The 15,266-nt window shown below is 42.8% G+C and overlaps 1 protein-coding gene across 1 annotated transcript in view; it reads left to right on the top strand.

Moving 5' to 3' along the window:
• Positions 1–15,266, top strand: part of LOC129407530 (CD5 antigen-like) — a 303,815-nt gene that overhangs the window by 245,248 nt on the left and 43,301 nt on the right. The window lies entirely within an intron of this gene.

Raw genomic sequence — 15,266 nt, 5'->3', positions numbered from 1 at the left:
TGTTTTTTATTCAAGCAAAATTAAGATGATAAAGCGACAGAAGCACAAAACCAGGTCTAAACCAGGTCTAAACCAGGTCTAAACCAGGTCTAAACCAGGACTAAACCAGGTCTACACCAGGTCTAAACCAGGACTAAACCAGGTCTAAACCAGGTCTAAACCAGGACTAAACAGGACTAAACCAGGTCTACACCAGGTCTAACCAACCAGGACTAAACCAGGTCTAAACCAGGTCTACACCAGGTCTAAACCAGGTCTAAACCAGGACTAAACCAGGACTAAACCAGGTCTACACCAGGTCTAAACCAGGACTAAACCAGGTCTAAACCAGGACTAAACCAGGTCTACACCAGGTCTAACCAGGTCTAAACCAGGACTACACCAGGTCTACACCAGGTCTACACCAGGTCTAAACCAGGACTAAACCAGGTCTAAACCAGGTGTACACCAGGTCTAAACCAGGTCTAAACCAGGACTAAACCAGGACTAAACCAGGTCTAAACCAGGTCTAAACCAGGTCTAACCAGGTAACACCAGGTCTACACCAGGTCTTAACCAGGACTACACCAGGTCTAAACCAGGTCTACACCAGGTCTAAACCAGGACTAAACCAGGACTAAACCAGGTCTACACCAGGTCTACACCAGGTCTTAACCAGGACTACACCAGGTCTAAACCAGGTCTACACCAGGTCTTAACCAGGACTACACCAGGTCTAAACCAGGTCTACACCAGGTCTACACCAGGTCTAATCTTGGACTTGAGAGAGAGTGTAAAGTGTGATCTGGCGACAGCTGCACTGAGCCTCGTGCGGTGGAGCTCTGGTCCTGGCGTGATCCTTTCGTCTGTGGTCACCTGACAGTCTACGCGGGCGCACCTTCGGGCCAGTCCTGACAAACAGTCCTGGTTTAGTCCTGGTTTAGACCTGGTTTAGTCCTGGTTCAGACCTGGTTTAGACCTGGTTTGAGATCTAGTTTAGACCTGGTTTTAGTCCTTGTTTTAGTCCTGGTTTAGACCTGGTTTAGTTTCCAGCAATGAGTGGAATTACTGAAAAAAAAAAGAATAAAAAAAGGGATTTAGCCCAAAATGTGAAAACAGGAAAATCCCGCTGTGTAATCAGTTACTCCCAACACTGTTTATATTACTTGTACTATATACTTGTACTTTACTTGTATGTACATTATAAACATGAGATGATCTGGAGGGGTGTTGGCCAGTCACAAGAGCAGACACAGATCATTTTAGAGCTGCTCCCACAGCTCGTGTTAGAATAAACATCACAAATAAATAAACGAAATCTGTGTGAACATGAACAAGTCAGAACAACAGCCCCATCTACTGGACACACACAGACACTGCACTGACACGAGGCACAAGGGCAAAACACACTCTGAAAATACTGAAAGAATAATAATAAATAAATAAATAAATACATTAATAATAATAATAAATAAATAAATAAATAAATAAATAATAATAATAAATAATAATAATAATAATAAATAAATAAATAAATAAATAAATAAATAAATAATAATAATAATAATAATAATAATAATAATAATAAAGTGTTTTTATTCAAACTAAATGGAAAAAATAAGACGTGAAAGTGACAGAAACATAAAACCAGAACTAAACCAGGTCTAAACCAGGTGTAAACCAGGTCTAAACCAGGACTAAACCAGGACTAAACCAGGTCTAAACCAGGTCTAAACCAGGTCTAAACCAGGACTAAACCAGGACTAAACCAGGTCTAAACCAGGTCTCAACCAGGTCTAAACCAGGACTAAACCAGGACTAAACCAGGTCTAAACCAGGTCTAAACCAAGACTAAACCAGGACTAAACCAGGTCTAAACCAGGACTAAACCAGGACTAAACCAGGTCTAAACCAGATTTAAACCAGATTTAAACCAGGTCTAAACCAGGTCTAAACCAGGTCTAAACCAGATTTAAACCAGATTTAAACCAGGTCTAAACCAGGTCTAAACCAGGACTAAACCAGGACTAAACAAGGTCTAAACCAGGACTAAACCAGGTCTAAACCAGGAATAAACCAGGTCTAAACCAGGAATAAACCAGGTCTAAACCAGGTCTAAACCAGATTTAAACCAGATTTAAACCAGATTTAAACCAGGTCTAAACCAGGTCTAAACTAGGTCTACACCAGGACTAAATCAGGACTAAACCAGGTCTACACCAGGACTAAATCAGGATTAAACCAGGTCTACACCAGGTCTAAACCAGGTCTACACCAGGTCTAAACCAGGTCTACACCAGGACTAAATCAGGACTAAACCAGGTCTACACCAGGACTAAATCAGGATTAAACCAGGTCTACACCAGGTCTAAACCAGGTCTAAACCAGATTTAAACCAGGTCTAAACCAGGACTAAACCAGGACTAAACCAGGTCTAAACCAGGTGTAAACCAGATTTAAACCAGGTCTAAACCAGGACTAAACCAGGTCTAAGTTGCTCTTGTTTTACAGAATCGCCTCACATGATCCATTATTTTTATTATTATTATAAAAACTGTGTCTGGTTTGGATCTTGCCCACTTTTCCATGTTTTAGTGCGAGCTGCGTTGGTGCGTTTGTGACGAGGAGAATCCGTCAGAACAGATCAGAGACTCTGGGATTTGAGCCGTAAAATACTGAGAATCTGAAGCGAGCCTCGGTGCGTCCCGGGGCCGTGTGCAGAGGCGCCGCTCGGGCTGGGGCCCATCCAGCTCCGTGTTGACTTAAGCGGCTTATTGCACGTCGTAAAACACCAGGATCTGCGGCTGAAGTGCAGCGACGTGACCCGAGAGAGTCTGACCCGAGAGAGTCTGACCCGAGAGAGTCTGACCCGACCTGAAGCTGAAGCAGAAACGACGCTCTGCTGGTTTTTTTCAGTGGCAAAAATGACAACAAAATATAAAGTTTAACAAAATACAATAATCAACATAAAAACTAAACACAAACTCACATGATCAATGAAATAAATGTTCAATAAAACAAACCACATCACTAGACCCACTTATATTCAGTGTTGGGGAGTTAAGTAATCAGAGTACAAATGATGAGTAACTGTATTCAGTTACAGTTACTGTTTCAGTGAGTGGCAATTGGATTACAGTTACTTTGTTGAAATAAATGGATTACACAGAGGGATTTTCACATTTTGGGCTAAATCCCCCCACCCTTTTTTTTTTCTCTGTTATTTCACTCATTGCTGGAAACTAAACCAAGCATCGCGGACACGCCCCCTTCACTCGACACACGGAACGTCACATCACTAGTCACAGGTAAAGGTGGTAAGTTCAGCAAATGAATAGATATAACCAAATAAAATGAATTTAAAGCAACTGTGTGAATGTGATCAATTGAACTAAACAAAGACTAAATAAAACAAACCCGGGACAGTCTCATTTAGCTGTTTAGTTGATTGATGTAAATGAAATAAAGTGAAAAAATGGGGACAAAGGCCGTCTTTGTCACAGATGTTTTAAATATAAAGTTTTGTATGGACTTGCCCACCTCTGTTACAGGAGCCACACAGACGCTCCACACTCACACAAACTGTCCCAGTCAGAGGAACTAAACTTTGGAACATTCTCCCGTTATCAATAAGAGAAACTCCAACACTGGACACTTTCACATCCCACTTGAAACAGGCTAAAGGAAAAACAGACGTGTGACACTTTCAGTTTAAATTTGTGTTGTTTCCTGCCGAGGGACGACAGACGGAAATGAACATTTTTGCTCTAATCTGTCACATTTACACTGCAGAGTTGTAGATGTCCATTAATATTCACTGTCCCTATTCAATAAATAAATCAATAAATACATTTATAATTTAAATTCCTTTTCTTATGTTATTTTTTCCCAATTTTTTAATAAACATTTTTAGTCACCGTACTTAACTAATATTATTTTCACCATCATCATTTCCTTTCATCATCTTTTACTATTTATAAAAAAAAATTAAAACCCCCTTTATTATTATTATTATTATTATTATTATTATTATTATTATTATTATTTTATTATTATTATTTATTTTATTTTATTTTATTAGTTATTATTTATTTTTACTATAAATTATTAATTGTCTGTGTTTTAACTTATATTTCCCTGATTAACTCTCTGTCTTTAGGTTGATACTTTAAAACCTTATGATTAAATATTTTAAAATTTCTGATATTTTATTTTAAACTGTAAAACAGATGAACATATCGATGCGCAGATGAATTTTAGCCCAGGTGTTTAAGAACTTCTCATCTCTTTTTATACTTTTTTCCTCTTTGTTCGTTTCAGTTTTAAATCGTTCTCAGGTTCAGTTTTAGTAAATACCTTTTTTTTTTTTTTATTGTTAATATTAAGTGAGAATCAATTTTTAGCTTTTAAAATGAAATGTTTTCCTAGGGTTATAATTAAATTAATCCGTTAGTATTTAAAGAGTGTTAGTGTTAGTTTGTCCATTATTTATTTACCATTATATTTAAATGTGTTAGTATGTCCATTATATTTAAATGTGTTAGTTTGTCCATTGTCCAATATTATATATTTAAATGTGTTAGTTTGTCCATTATATTTTAGTGTTTTCATGTATCTGTGTGTCTGTATGTAAAATATTGTTATTCTTCAGCTAATATTGACTCAAGATAAATGGGCTCATAATATTTATTAATGATTAAACGTGAAAAGCAGCTTCTCCTGAACACAGAGCACATCAAGAGGCCCCGGCCACACCGCCCGCCGGGCCCTCGCGCCCGCCCGCGCCGCCCTCGCGCCCGCCGCCGGGCCCTCGCACATATATGACACTAACATGTCACAGATGGACTTTGGTGCTCGGCCATGGAGACACTTGTACAAACAGAGACGCTTTAAAGTCTCTGAGTCACAGGAGCCAGAGCAGAGACCTGAGACCAGGACTTATGTGCTCGTACTTCCTAGTTGGAGTCAGGACCCGAGCTGCAGCGTTCTGGATGTTCTGGATGTTCTGGATGTTCTGGATGTTCTGGATGTTCTGGATGTTCTGGATGTTCTGCAGCGTCTCACAGCTCGTTTGGAGAGACCAGTGAGCAGAACATTACAGTATCTAACCTACTGGAGACAAACACATGGATAAGTTTCTCCAAGTCTGATTTAGACAATAAACCTTTGATTTTTTCTCTGTTTTTTAGATGGTAAAAGGCTGCGGATGTTATTGATTTGATGTGGCTGTTAAAGTTCAAGTCTGACTCCATTATTACCCCGAGGTTTCTTGCCTGATTTGAAGGTTTTAGAGAGAGAGACTGGAGGTGACGCTGACACTGTCCCTTTGTTTCTGTGGACCAAACACTGTGACTTCAGTCTTGTCTGAGTTTAGCTGGAGGAAGTTGTTTTGCCTCCACACACTGATCTGTTGGAAGTAAAAGACTGGAGACCGACTGGAGTGTTGAACAGGAGAAGTTTATTTACATCAATAATAAATGAACATAGAGTGATTTCAAAAGTGAACATAATGTGATCTTTGAGTGTTGAAGCCCCTTGACTCTGCCTCTGCAGGAGGAGGTTTATAAAGCGAGTGTGATGAGACTCTGAAGACCAGTAGACACCGGTTAATCAGCAACATCTCACAATTTAGATCACGGTGCCAATGTTGTGCCGAGGGAAGATCATGGTGTAAATAAAACTTTTGTGAGTCAATATAAACTCAGATGTACAAGGAAGATAAATGATTTAAATTCTCTTACAGTGACCAGTCGCAGGTTTGTGACTGAGGCCCAAAAGGCTCTAGAAAACTGGATCACACAGTCATATGTTTTTAGGAAATAATTTAAGAAAATATTTAACTTACAATCACAGAGGAATTAGAATTTTCTGTTGCTTTGTCAGAGTGATAATATTCTAAAACTGTAGAATTTTTGTTCTGTCGAGTGCTCCTGACTTGTTCTTCCGGAAGAACATTTGCGAGTTCTGAAGAAGTTTTGTGAATGTCGAAAGTGTTCGCATGAAGACCTCGAGTACAAGAAGGTTTCATGAACGAGGCCCGAGGTCTTTGTGACTCTTTGTCTTTGCTGGACACAAAGAATCGAACAAACACACACGGAGTTTATTTTACAGTTTCAGTTCAATCAAAAACACAAGTGAGGTCGTCCTTTCGGCCCGTCGAGTCCGTGTGTGTGTGTGCGTGTGTGTGTGTGTGTCGTCGTGTGTATGGGCCCATCAGACCGCAGCTTCTTGCAGACTCTTCACACTTCCACACTCGTCCGGTCGGTGTGTCATTCAGTGTGCGACGTGCGGAGCTGGACTTAGATTTTCCCGGTGTATTTCAAGAGTCCGTACACGCCGCCCCCTGCAGGACAAACACACACACACGTTAGACACACACGTTAAACACACGCGTTAAACACACGCGTTAAACACACGCGTTAAACACACGCGTTAAACACACGCGTTACACACGTTAAACACTCGCGTTAAACACACGCGTTAAACACACGCGTTAAACACACGTTAAACAACGCGTTAAAACACACGCGTTAAACACACGCGTTAAACACACGTAAACACACGTTAAAACACACGCGTTAAACACACGCGTTAAACAACACGTTAAACACACGCGTTAAACACACGCGTTAAACACACGTTAAACACTCGCGTTAAACACACACGTTAAACACTCGCGTTAAACACACGCGTTACACACGCGTAAACACACGCGTTAAACACACGTTAACACTCGCGTTAAAACACACGCGTTAAAACACACGTTAAAACACACGCGTTAAACACGTTAAACACACGCGTTAAACACACGCGTTAAACACACGCGTTAAACACACGCGTTAAACACACGCGTTAAACACACGTTAAACACTCGCGTTAAACACACGCGTTAAACACACGCGTTAAACACACGCGTTAAACACACGCGTTAAACACGCGTTAAACACACGCGTTAAACACACGCGTTAAACACACGTTAAACACACGCGTTAAACACACGCGTTAAACACACGCGTTAAACACACGCGTTAAACACACGTTAAACACACGCGTTAAACACACGCGTTAAAACAAAACACACGCGTTAAAACACACGCGTTAAACACACGCGTTAAACACACGTTAAACACACGCGTTAAACACACGCGTTAAACACACGTTAAACACTCGCGTTAAACACACGCGTTCACACGCGTTAAACACACGTTAAACACTCGCGTTAAACACACGCGTTAAACACACGCGTTAAACACACGCGTTAAACACACGTTAAACACTCGCGTTAAACACACGCGTTAAACACACGTTAAAACACGTTAAACACACGCGTTAAACACACGCGTTAAACACACGCGTTAAACACACGCGTTAAACACACGCGTTAAACACACGCGTTAAAACACACGTTAAACACTCGCGTTAAACACACGCGTTAAACACACGCGTTAAACACACACGTTAAACACTCGCGTTAAACACACGCGTTAAACACACGTTAAACACTCGTCATATTCACCCACAAAACATGCATCATGAATCTTGGACGTCCGGTCATCGCGCAATCCATACTGGGAAGGATTTTCCGAAAAAGTGAACATCAAACCTCCAAACCTGGTTCGGTCCTGGTTTAGTCCTGGATTAGACCTGGTTTAGTCCTGGATTAGACCTGGTTTAGTCCTGGATTAGACCTGGTTTAGTCCTGGTTTAGTCCTGGTTCAGTCCTGGTTTAGTCCTGGTTTAGTCCTGGATCAGTCCTGGTTCAGTCCTGGTTCAGTCCTGGCTTAGTCCTGGTTTAGTCCTGGTTTAGACCTGGTTTAGTCCTGGTTTAGTCCTGATTTAGTCCTGGTTTAGACCTGGTTTAGACCTGGTTTAGTCCTGGTTTAGTCCTGATTTAGTCCTGGTTTAGACCTGGTTTAGACCTGGTTTAGTCCTGGTTTAGTCTTGATTTAGTCCTGGTTTAGTTTTGGATTAGTTCTGGTTCAGTCCTGGTTTGGTCCTGGTTTAGACCTGGTTTAGTCCTGGTTTAGTCCTGATTTAGTCCTGGTTTAGACCTGGTTTAGACCTGGTTTAGTCCTGGTTTAGTCTTGATTTAGTCCTGGTTTAGTTCAGTCCTGGTTTCAGTCCTGGTTTAGTCCTGGTTTAGTTTTGGTTCAGTCCTGGTTCAGTCCTGGTTTCAGTCCTGGTTCAGTCCTGGTTTAGTCCTGTTTTGATTTATAACCGGTACAAAGTTCAGTGTCTTTTCTGTCAACAAAAATCAACCTGAAAAACCCGAAAGTTTGACAAGTTTCAGCTCTGAAACTTACAAACATAAAAAAAAAAAAAAAAAAAAATCACGCCAAACTCTCTGTTCCACCTTGTGATGTCATGAAGTGGCTCCTTTTCACTTTAGTTCAGTCGAGTTTGGACGATTCCGGGACCGAAATGCTCCAGGTGATTCTCGTGAAACTTCCCGATGACATCACCGGGTGGAGCAGAGCGTTTACAGTTGTTGTTGTTTGTGACGAGGAAACCGCATCGGCGCAGGGGTCACAGGTCGCAGTAAAACGTCCGATTCCCGCTGCGCCCTTTTCCATATCAGATCTGGAGTTTAATATTAAACCAAAACCTCATCCCCGGAAAATTTATGGAAAATGACGTCAAACAAACAATAACTTCCTCTTTAAAACCGCCGCTCCCACTTGAGTTATGTTTTTATTGCTCAATTACAACAACTCACCCTTATGTAACAGATAATACTCCCTACAACTGTGCAACACTCACCCTTATGTAACAGATAATACTCCCTACAACTGTGCAACAACTCACCCTTATGTAACAGATAATACTCCCTACAACTGTGCAACAACTCACCCTTATGTAACAGATAATACTCCCTACAACTGTACAACAACTCACCCTTATGTAACAGATAATACTCCCTACAACTGTGCAACAACTCACCCTTATGTAACAGATAATACTCCCTACAACTGTGCAACAACTCACCTTATGTAACAGATAATACTCCTACAACTGTGCAACAACTCACCCTTATGTAACAGATAATACTCCCTACAACTGTGCAACAACTCACCTTATGTAACAGATAATACTCCCTACAACTGTACAACAACTCACCCTTATGTAACAGATAATACTCCCTACAACTGTGCAACAACTCACCCTTATGTAACAGATAATACTCCCTACAACTGTGCAACAACTCACCCTTATGTAACAGATAATACTCCCTACAACTGTGCAACAACTCACCCTTATGTAACAGATAAATACTCCTACAACTGTACAACAACTCACCCTTATGTAACAGATAATACTCCCTACAACTGTACAACTCACCCTTATGTAACAGATAATACTCCCTACAACTGTGCAACAACTCACCCTTATGTAACAGATAATACTCCCTACAACTGCAAAACAACTCACCCTTATGTAACAGATAATACTCCTACAACTGTGCAACAACTCACCCTTATGTAACAGATAATACTCCCTACAACTGTGCAACAACTCACCTTATGTAACAGATAATACTCCCTACAACTGTGCAACAACTCACCCTTATGTAACAGATAATACTCCCTACAACTGTGCAAAACAACTCACCCTTATGTAACAGATAATACTCCCTACAACTGTACAACAACTCACCCTTATGTAACAGATAATACTCCCTACAACTGTGCAACAACTCACCTTATGTAACAGATAATACTCCCTACAACTGTGCAACAACTCACCCTTATGTAACAGATAATACTCCCTACAACTGTACAACAACTCACCCTTATGTAACAGATAATACTCCTACAAACTGTACAACAACTCACCCTTATGTAACAGATAATACTCCCTACAACTGTACAACCACTCACCCTTATGTAACAGATAATACTCCCTACAACTGTGCAACAACTCACCCTTATGTAACAGATAATACTCCCTACAACTGTGCAACAACTCACCCTTATGTAACAGATAATACTCCCTACAACTGTGCAACAACTCACCCTTATGTAACAGATAATACTCCCTACAACTGCAAAACAACTCACCCTTATGTAACAGATAATACTCCCTACAACTGTGCAACAACTCACCCTTATGTAACAGATAATACTCCCTACAACTGTGCAACAACTCACACTTATGTAACAGATAATACTCCCTACAACTGTACAACAACTCACACTTATGTAACAGATAATACTCCCTACAACTGTCCCAGTTTTGAATTTTGAAAATCTGCTAACCCAAATGTCGAAATAAAAACCCGAGGATCCTCCGGTCGGACCGAGGATCCTGACGGGGCCGCGCTTTTTCAATACAAACCGAAGCGGCGCCGGAGCGCGCGGAGCCCGATCTCGCCCGCGCTCGCTTCCTGTGCGTGACGCGGCGTACTCACCGAGCAGCCCCGTTCCGGCGATGCTCCCGATGACGATGCCCGCGATGGCGCCGTCCGACAGGCCGCCGGACGCCGTGGAGTTGCCCTGGGGCGTGGTTGTGGTCGTGGTTGTGGTCGTGGTTGTGGTTGTGTTTGGGGGTGTGGTCGGCGCTGTAGTCATCGTTCCGGGCGTGGCTGTGGGCGGCGCTGTGGGCGTGGTTGTGGGCGTCGCTGAGGGCATGGTTGTGGTCGTGGTTGTGGGCGTGGTTGTGGGCGCGGGTAGGGTCGTAGTCGAACCATCCTGAGCTCCACAAAGAACTGTAAAAGCAGGAGACGGGCGTTACAGTCGAGGATGTTCTTCCCTTTCTCTCTCTCGTTCTGTGTGACGCTAACTGGAGGCACTGCTCCGTCTGAAACTCTGTCGCTCGAATTAGAGTTAAAGGTTAAAGGTTGTATAGAGGATTTTTTTAAGGGAAGTGAAATACAGCGACAGTTCTTTTTCAAATGTTGTGCATACGTGACACCACCTTCCTCCTCCACAGCCTCAGTCGAAACACCTCCTCCTGCTTCTTTACTCTAGAAATCACACGTTTACATCCAGTGCGAGTTCAGAATTACTGTTGACGTTTCCTGTCCTGAAATATTTTAGCGACCGACGCGTCAGTTTTTAGACCCTTCGTCTTCTTCAGTCGCGCCGTCGCTGGAAGGAATCTCCAAGAATCATCTCAGTTTGTCTTCGCTCTTTTTTCCCTTTTCTTCTTCTTTTAGCGACCTCAAAAACGGACTCTCTTTTGCGGCGAACTGGTCGTGGAATCTCGTCCGCCATCGTGACAAACTTTGTGCGAATTGGGAGGAAGCGACAGTTTGAAAAAGCCTCGAAGAACCGCTGCGTAAACCACATAATCCCCGCGCGTTGACGAGTCAGTTACACTAGAAACGTAGGGAGTTTGATTGACAACCTAACAGCCAATAGATAAAGAGGGAGCCTTGTTTTCTATTGGCTGATGTTTATCTGGCCTCATTACGTCCACAGTTGATCGATTTTTATATATTTTTTTTGGGTCATCATAATTACAAGGCTGCTGCGTCTCTGTAATGGTATTTTAAACTTTCAATGACAATTTGAAACTAAAAAAAAAAATCCTCCATACAACCTTTAAATCCAAGTTTGTTTTAACACAAACACAGAAAAAACTAACTTATTTTTATTTAAAGGTGGAGGAGTTTGTGGGAGGGTCAGGAGTGGTTCTGTCTTCAGTTTGTTCTTGTGTTTTGTGAAACTGGTGAAGCGGCGCTGACGTCGTGTGTGAGTCTGAGTCTGAGTCTGAGTCTGAGTCTGAGTCCGAGCGACGCACCTGCACACAGGAGGCAGAGGACAGCGACAGGGACTGACAGGTGCATGACGGCGCAGGGGGGAACCTGTCGAACTCAAAATCCAGACGAAAGTTCAACGAGAAGAAAAATCCTGTAAAAAAAACAACAACAAGATTATATCGTTAGAAATGTTGGAATAAGTGTAAAAAAAACCCCAAAAAACACACATTCTCTGAACCAGGACCAAACCAGGACCAAACCAGGTCTAAACCAGGACCAAACCAGGTCTAAACCAGGACCAAACCAAACCAGGTCTAAACCAGGACCAAACCAGGTCTAAACCAGGTCTAAACCAGGACCAAACCAGGTCTAAACCAGGACCAAACCAGGACCAAACCAGGACTAAACCAGGACTAAACCAGGTCCAAACCAGGACTAAACCAGGACTAAACCAGAACTAAACCAGGTCTAAACCAGGACTAAACCAGGACCAAACCAGGTCTAAACCAGGACCAAACCAGGACCAAACCAGGACTAAACCAGGACTAAACCAGGTCCAAACCAGGACTAAACCAGGACTAAACCAGAACTAAACCAGGTCTAAACCAGACCAAACCAGGAAACCAAGGACTAACCAGGACTAAACCAGGACCAAACCAGGTCTAAACCAGGACTAAACCAGGACCAAACCAGGACTAAACCAGGTCTAAACCAGGACTAAACCAGGACTAAACCAGGACTAAACCAGGACCAAACCAGGACTAAACCAGGTCTAAACCAGGACTAAACCAGGACTAAACCAGGACCAAACCAGGTCTAAACCAGGACTAAACCAGGACCAAACCAGGACCAAACCAGGTCTAAACCAGGACCAAACCAGGACCAAACCAGGACTAAACCAGGACTAAACCAGGACTAAACCAGGACTAAACCAGGACCAAACCAGGTCTAAACCAGGACTAAACCAGGACCAAACCAGGACCAAACCAGGTCTAAACCAGGACTAAACCAGGACCAAACCAGGACCAAACCAGGACTAAACCAGGACTAAACCAGGACCAAACCAGGACCAAACCAGGTCTAAACCAGGACTAAACCAGGACTAAACCAGGACCAAACCAGGTCTAAACCAGGACTAAACCAGGACCAAACCAGGACCAAACCAGGTCTAAACCAGGACTAAACCAGGACTAAACCAGGTCTAAACCAGGACCAAACCAGGACTAAACCAGGACTAAACCAGGTCTAAACCAGGACCAAACCAGGTCTAAACCAGGACTAAACCAGGACTAAACTAGGACCTAAACCAGGTCTAAACCAGGACTAAACCAGGACCAAACCAGGTCTAAACCAGGACTAAACCAGGAGGTAAACCAGGACTAAACCAGGACTAAACCAGGTCTAAAACCAGGACTAAACCAGGACCAAACCAGGACCAAACCAGGTCTAAACCAGGACTAAACCAGGTCTCTAAACCAGGACTAAACCAGGTCTAAACCAGGACTAAACCAGGACTAAACCAGGACCAAACCAGGTCTAAACCAGGACTAAACCAGGACTAAACCAGGTCTAAACCAGGACTAAACCAGGACTAAACCAGGACCAAAGCAGGTCTAAACCAGGACTAAACCAGGACTAAACCAGGACTAAACCAGGACCAAACCAGGTCTAAACCAGGACTAAACCAGGACTAAACCAGGACTAAACCAGAAACTAAACCAGGGACTAAAACCAGAACAAACCAGGACTAAACCAGAACCAGAACTAAACCAGGACTAAACCAGGACTAAACCAGGACTAAACCAGGACTAAACCAGAACTAAACCAGGACTAAACCAGGTCTAAATCAGGACTAAATCAGGACTAAGCCAGGACTAAACCAGAACTAAACCAGGACTAAACCAGAACTAAACCAGGACTAAACCAGGTCTAAATCAGGACTAAATCAGGACTAAAAGGACCAGGACTAAACCAGGAACTAAACCAGGACTAAACCAGGACTAAACCAGGACCTAAACCAGGACTAAACCAGGACTAAAAACCAGGACCTAAACCAGACCAAACCAGGAACCAGGTCTAAACCAGGACTAAACCAGGACCAAACCAGGACCAAACCAGGTCTAAACCAGGACTAAACCAGGACCAAACCAGGACCAAACCAGGACTAAACCAGGAACTAAACCAAACCAGGACCAAACCAGGTCTAAACCAGGACTAAACCAGGACCAAAGCAGGTCTAAACCAGGACTAAACCAGGACCAAACCAGGACTAAACCAGAACTAAACCAGGACTAAACCAGAACTAAACCAGAACTAAACCAGGACTAAACCAGGACTAAACCAGGACTAAACCAAGACTGTGTCTCCTTCCCGAGTCCGAGTCCGACCTGGACGTGAAAAATCCCGACGTGGACTCACCTGATGCTCGAGCGACGAGTGTGTGCGGCTCTTCCTCCAGTCTCTCCTCTTATCCTCCCCCCGTCCTGCACCTGCCCACCTGCACCTGCCCACCTGCACCTGCACCTGCACCTGCCCACCTGCACCTGCCCACCTGCACCTGCCCACCTGCACCTGCACCTGCCCACCTGCACCTGCCCCTCCCGCTCTTCGTCCCGGAGTCTAATAATAAACTTTATGACTTTCCGTACAGGAACAGACGAGACGAGGACACACACACACACACACACACACAGACACAGACACACACAAACACACATACACACATACACACACACATACACACACACACACAACACACACACACATACACACATACACACATACACACACACACACACACACACACACACACACACAGACACAGACACACACACACACACACACACACACACACACACACACACACACACACACACACACACACACACACACACACACACACACACACACACACACACACACACATACACACACACACACACACACTCACACAGAGCTGCACTTCTGTTTCGTTTCTTTATTATCATTCGTCTTCTTCATCTCCAAACGTCCAAACGCTCTGTTCCACCTTGTGATGTCACGAAGTCGTAGTCTGAACGAGAAACGACATCAGAACAGAGAGAAGAGTTTGATACTGTGGGACCTTTAACATCTCTAATCTCAATCTTTAGACCTGGTTTAGACCTGGTTTAGTCCTGGTTTAGTCCTGGTTTAGATCTAGTTTAGACCTGGTTACCTCCACCAAGGAGGTTATGTTTTTGCCGGCGTTTGTCTGTTTGTTTGTTTGTCTGTTTGTTTGTTTGTTGTTTGTTTGTTTGTGTTTGTTTGTTTTGTTTGTCTGTTTGTTTGTTGTTGTTTTGTTTGTTTGTCTGTTTGTTTGTTTGTCTGTTTGTTTGTTTGTTTGTTGTTGTTTTGTTTGTCTGTTTGTTTGTTTGTTTGTTTGTTTGTTTGTTTGTTGCTGTTTGTTTGTTTTTGTTTGTTTGTTTGTCTGTTTGTTTTGTTTGTCTGTTTGTTTGTTTGTCTGTTTGTTTGTTTGTTTGTTCTGTTTGTTGTTTGTTTGTTTGTCTGTTTGTTTGTCTGTTTGTTTGTTTGTTCTGTTTGTTTGTTTGTCTGTTTGTTGTTTGTC

This window comes from Boleophthalmus pectinirostris, unplaced genomic scaffold (genome assembly GCF_026225935.1).
Source record: "Boleophthalmus pectinirostris isolate CB_2022bp ecotype Guang Dong unplaced genomic scaffold, ASM2622593v1 HiC_scaffold_12, whole genome shotgun sequence".
NCBI classification, from domain to species: Eukaryota; Metazoa; Chordata; class Actinopteri; order Gobiiformes; family Gobiidae; genus Boleophthalmus; species Boleophthalmus pectinirostris.
The sequence above is the reverse complement of the archived record's forward strand: the minus strand, read 5'-3'. Positions and strand labels throughout refer to the sequence as shown.